The sequence below is a fragment of the Bos grunniens genome, chromosome 23 (assembly GCF_055505025.1).
Source record: "Bos grunniens cultivar Pamir isolate PY7600 chromosome 23, Bosgru_T2T1.0, whole genome shotgun sequence".
In the NCBI taxonomy this organism is placed as follows: Eukaryota; Metazoa; Chordata; class Mammalia; order Artiodactyla; family Bovidae; genus Bos; species Bos grunniens.
The window spans coordinates 49,997,632-50,003,427 of NC_141187.1; the positions used below are offsets into that span (position 1 = coordinate 49,997,632).

At 48.6% G+C, this 5,796-nt stretch overlaps 1 long non-coding RNA gene across 1 annotated transcript; it reads right to left on the reverse strand.

The window, feature by feature from the left end:
• Positions 1–1,388: 1,388 nt before the first annotated feature.
• On the reverse strand, positions 1,389–4,883 carry LOC147347807 (uncharacterized). The gene is made up of 2 exons (XR_015152808.1): positions 4,610–4,883; positions 1,389–3,551 (listed from the first exon to the last, which is right to left on the reverse strand). It is a non-coding gene; the product is annotated as an uncharacterized LOC147347807 (long non-coding RNA).
• Positions 4,884–5,796: the final 913 nt, after the last annotated feature.

A 5,796-nucleotide genomic window follows, 5' to 3' on the forward strand; every position in this document is an offset into this window, starting at 1 on the left:
GACTAGATGGACCTTTGTTGGCAAAGTAATGTCTCTGCTTTTGAATATGCTATCTAGGTTGGTCATAACTTTCCTTCCAAGGAGTAAGCGTCTTTTAATTTCATGGCTGCAGTCACCATCTGCAGTGATTTTGGAGCCCAGAAAAATAAAGTCTGACACTGTTTCCACTGTTTCCCCATCTATTTCCCATGAAGTGGTGGGACCGGATGCCATGATCTTCGTTTTCTGAATGTTGAGCTTTAAGCCAACTTTTTCACTCTCCACTTTCACTTTCATCAAGAGGCTTTTGAGTTCCTCTTCACTTTCTGCCATAAGGGTGGTGTCATCTGCATATCTGAGGTTACTGATATTTCTCCCGGCAATCTTGATTCCAGCTTGTGTTTCTTCCAGCCCAGCGTTTCTCATGATGTACTCTGCATAGAAGTTAAATAAGCAGGGTGACAATATACAGCCTTGATGAACTCCGTTTCCTATTTGGAACCAGTCTGTTGTTCCATGTCCAGTTCTAACTGTTGCTTCCTGACCTGCATACAGATTTCTCAAGAGGCAGGTCAGGTGGTCTGGTATTCCCATCTCTTTCAGAATTTTCCACAGTTTATTGTGATCCACACAGTCAAAGGCTTTGGCATAGTCAATAAAGCAGAAATGTTTTTCTGGAACTCTCTTGCTTTTTCCATGATCCAGCAGATGTTGGCAATTAGATCTCTGGTTCCTCTGCCTTTTCTAAAACCAGCTTGAACATCAGGAAGTTCACGGTTCACATATTGCTGAAGCCTGGCTTGGAGAATTCTGAGCATGACCTTACTAGCATGTGAGATGAGTGCAATTGTGCAGTAGTTTGAGCATTCTTTGGCATTGCCTTTCTTTGGGACTGGAACAAAAACTGCCCTTTTCCAGTCCTGTGGCCACTGCTGAGTTTTCCAAATTTGCTGGCATATTGAGTGCAGCACTTTCACAGCATCATCTTTCAGGATTTGGAATAGCTCAACTGGAATTCCATCACCTCCACTAGCTTTGTTCGTAGTGATGCTTTCTAAGGCCCACTTGACTTCACATTCCAGGATGTCTGGCTCTAGGTCAGTGATCACACCATCGTGATTATCTGGGTCGTGAAGATCTTTTTTGTACAGTTCTTCTGTGTATTCTTGCCACCTCTTCTTAATATCTTCTGCTTCTGTTAGGTCCATACCATTTCTGTCCTTTATCGAGCCCATCTTTGCATGAAATGTTCCCTTGGTATCTCTGATTTTCTTGGAGAGATCTCTAGTCTTTCCCATTCTGTTGTTTTTCTCTATTTCTTTGCATTGATCGCTGAGGAAGGCTTTCTTATCTCTTCTTGCTATTCTTTGGAACTCTGCATTCAGATGCTTATATCTTTCCTTTTCTCCTTTGCTTTTTGCTTCTCTTCTTTTCACAGCTATTTGTAAAGCCTCCCCAGACAGCCATTTTGCTTTTTTGCATTTCTCTTCCATGGGAATGGTCTTGATCCCTGTCTCCTGTACAATGTCACGAACCTCATTCCATAGTTCATCAGGCACTCTATCTATCAGATCTAGGCCCTTAAATCTATTTCTCACTTCCACTGTATAATCATAAGGGATTTGATTTAGGTCATACCTGAATGGTCTAGTGGTTTTCCCTACTTTCTTCAATTTAAGTCTGAATTTGGCAATAAGGAATTCATGGTCTGAGCCACAGTCAGCTCCTGGTCTTGTTTTTGCTGACTGTATAGAGCTTCTCCATCTTTGGCTGCAAAGAATATAATCAATCTGATTTCGGTGTTGACCATCTGGTGATGTCCACGTGTAGAGTCTTCTCTTGTGTTGTTGGAAGAGGGTGTTTGCTATGACCAGTGCATTTTCTTGGCAAAACTCTATTAGTCTTTGCCCTGCTTCATTCTGTATTCCAAGGCCAAATTTGCCTGTTATTCCAGGTGTTTCTTGACTTCCTACTTTTGCATTCCAGTCCCCTATAATGAAAAGGACAACTTTTTTGGGTGTTAGTTCTAAAAGGTCTTGTAGGTCTTCATAGAACCGTTCAACTTCAGCTTCTTCAGTGTTACTGGTAGAAATATTCAAACCACATACCTGATCTGTATTCTATTTTAGGGCTGGGTCAGCCCCTCAGAGCTCTTTTCCACATCCATCTTTCTGGGGAAGATTGAAGATATACACTTTTATATAGTTGGTGAAGATATAATATTCTGTGTACAGGGGAGACTTGAGTTTGTCAATCTGAGGCTCTTCGTTGGAAAGGTGAGGGTTTTTTTGCCCCCAGAGTTAAAACTTAAGTTGCCAGCAGGCGTTTACAGAAGGAGCTGAGATGGAGGGGGGCTGTCACTGTGGCGGCGATCCCAGAGTGAACACAGGACCGTGAGTGTGTGCAGTGGGGCCTCCGCTGAAAGCAAGGACTTTGTGTTTTGTGTCCTTCTGCCACTTTACAGGAGCTGCAGAGAACAAGCCCAGTGGGAGTAAATGCTGTCTGAGCAGATGGGAGTCCTGGGGGCTGCATGGTCTCCAAGCCCTGGGACAGGACGGTGGAGGAGAAAATTTGTTTTTAAAGAAATGTTTTTTTTAATTTACTTTTATTTGTTTATTTGTGTGGCTGCACCAGGTCTTAGCTGCAGCATGAAAAGACTTAGCTGTGGCGTGGATCTAGTCCCTGACCAGGGATTGAACCGAGGCCCTCTGTACTGCAGGGCAGAGTCTTAGCCACCGGACCACCAGTGAAGTCCCCGAGAAGAGCGTTTTTATTCAGACTTCGTAAGAAAATAGAATTCCCTGAATATCACGTCCCTGAACTCCTCTGTGCAGAAGAGTCACTGGTTTAGGGAATGTGTTAAGAAAGGAAAACTGAGGCACACACAGGGAACGTGCCCTCATGGCAGCTGGAGACCTCTGTCCTCCTGCGGGGACTGACGGTTCCCAGCCGTCTCCCCCGTCCACAGTGCGTGCATCAAATCCCCCCCTCAGGGCACTTGTGCAAGGTGTGATGAGCAGAAGCACACAGGATCATGTTTATGGGTGTCTGGGGGACTCCTAAGCTGAGAGTTAGGGCAACCGAGGGGGAAAAAATAAGTTCTCTCCTGGCTCTCATTTCAGCCATGATTCCAGACATGGGATTACTGAACGGCACGAGGTGGTCTTCTGGGTCTGACGTGAAATCTACAGAAATGCGCGAGAAAGCACCAGGAATGGGAATCTCTAAGCTTTATCTCTGGGCCACGTGTAAGGGGCTCTCCCTCTGGAAGAGAAAGAGTTGGGGGCCAGTATCTCCTCCATTGCTGACTTCCGAGAAGGATTTAAGCCAGATTGTTGCTCTTCCGTGAGTGGCACTGGTTATAAATACTTGCAGTATTTGTCCTTTTTGTTTCGTTCCATAAAGTAATTTCATTTTTCAGTGTGCACAGTACCCAGGTTTGCTGTCCCACATTGCAATGCTGTTCAGACCAAATCTTTCCACAGCTTCCCAATCTCATCTCAGCATCTCTTGCTTGGCGTGCGTAGTCGTGCTGCAATCCGAGTGAACTCATTTTAGCTGCGTATTATACTCTGTAAGTAAAAAAGACAAAGGGTTTAGACAAATTTGTTGTTGTTGTCTAGCCCTAAGTCATGTCTGACTCTTGTGACCCATGGACTGTATGGAGCTCACCAGGCTCCTCTGTCCATGGGATTTCCCAGGCAAGAATACTGGAGTGGGTTGCCATTTCCTCCTCCAGGGGATCTTCTCAACCCTGGGACTGAACCTGCATCTCCTGCATTGGTAGTCGGATTCCTTACCACTCAGCCACCAGGGAAGCCCTTAGGCAAATTAGTGTATATTTTGAGAACAGTACAGAGTCTAGGGGTGTGATGGGGTGGGAATATGCCAGAAGTAAAAGAAAAAAAATTTTTTATTTTCTGGGGGGATTGTAATATTAAACATAAAATTTTTCTGGGGCTCTGTAATCAATGCAGAGCCGAGAGGGAGATGCGTGTTGACTTCTTTTCTTTCTGCTTTTAATCTTGATTGGTTCAGAAGTTGTGGCTTTGTTTGAGATTGTTCTGTGGGGACCAGTCACAGCTGCATGCCCACCCTTCCTTCTGTGGTGGAGCACTGGGACACGTGGGTGTCTTTTGTGTTTCTTGACCTTTTCTCTAGCTGTCGGCCTATTAACCTTTATTCCCTTGAGATTTCTCTTCCTAGTTTGGGCACTGGAGTGAGGCAGGTCCCACTCCTAAGCCAGGAGACCTTGGGCGAGTTACCCACTGTTTCTCAACCTCAGCTGTTAAATAGGCAGAATAATGGTGCCAGCTCACAGGGCTGGGTGAGGATTAAAAGAGATTATTCACATAATGCCCTGAGCCCGGAGCCTGGCACTCAGTAAGCCCTGGCTATATTTATTATCTCTCCCCTGCCAGCCTTGTCCTGGGTTCCTCTAGAGCAGTGTGCCTCAAAGGGGCACTTGGGGAAGCCTCCCAGGTGCCCGGGAGCCCGTGACAGAGGCCAATCTTGAACCCCACCCTGGACCTTGGCAATCGGGCCGGCTGGGCCTGGGCCCCGGCGATGTGTGCAGACAGGCCCCCGCCCCGGGAGAGCTTGCGTGATCCTGCCTCCTGCCCGGGCTCACCTGTGGGAGGAAGCCGCGCGGGTGCTGGGAGAGGGCTGCTGACTCAGCACTTATGCCAGGCCGGCCGGGGCGGGGGCTGCGGGCACACCCCTGCCCCCAGCGCAGCTGGCACGGTGGGGGCCGGAGGGGGGCTTTCTGAGGGAACCCCGCCCGAGGCCCGAGAGAGTTTAGCAGACGCTGCAGGGGAGGGCGTTGGATCCCGTAGTAAACCGGGAGGAGGGCGTGGGCGGGATCAGCTCTCAGGATGCAAACTTGGCATCACGCTCTCTCGCCCCGCCCCCTCCCCCGATAGCCCTGGGCGGAGCTCTCTGCCCGCTCCAGCCGCCCGCTGGCCTCTGGGGCTCCACCCGCTGCCCCCCACTTCTCCAGCAAACGTTCCCCTTGGCGCCCCCATCCTGTGTTTCCTAGCTAACGAATTCACACGTCGGCCTTACCTGGGAGGCGGTAAGCTCCCCTCTAGGCCAGGATTTAATTCATCCCCTGGACCGCTGTTTAACCAAGGGCCTGCTGTGACCACCCTTTCTGGGGTCTGGGGACGCAGCGGAGAACAAGGACCACCGCCAGCACCCCCAGCCCCCGGTGCCATCACCCAAAGTCTCCCCATTGGTTTCCTTGCTTCCACTCTTACTCTTTACCCATCCAGTCCTCACAGCATCCCCGCCCCACCCCAGAGAACATTTAAAAACACATCCCTTTACTTCTCTGCTCAAAACCATCGACAGGCTTCTGGTCATGTTTAGAATAGAGCCACACTCTTTTCCACGTCTATAAGGATCTGTATTCCCACTCAGGGAACCTTTGCTCTTCCCCTTCCTCCTCCTGGAAAGCTCTCCCCAGACCCCGGGGCTCACTCCTTCCTTCTCAGCGTCTGGACCCTCCTTGCATATAACCCCACTCCACTCTGTCATCCTCGTCTCCCACGCTGCTGTAGTTTTCTTAATAGCATTTATTATTTATTTCATGTGTTTAAAATGAAGTATAGTTGATTTGCAATGTTGTGTTAGTTTCAGGCACATAGCAAAGTGATTCAGATAGATAGATAGATAGATAGATATGCTGCTGCTGCTGCTGCTAAGTCGCTTCAGTCGTGTCCGACTCTGTGCGACCCCATAGACGGCAGCCCACCAGGCTCCCCCGTCCCTGGGATTCTCCAGGCAAGAACACTGGAGTGGGTTGCCATTTCCTTC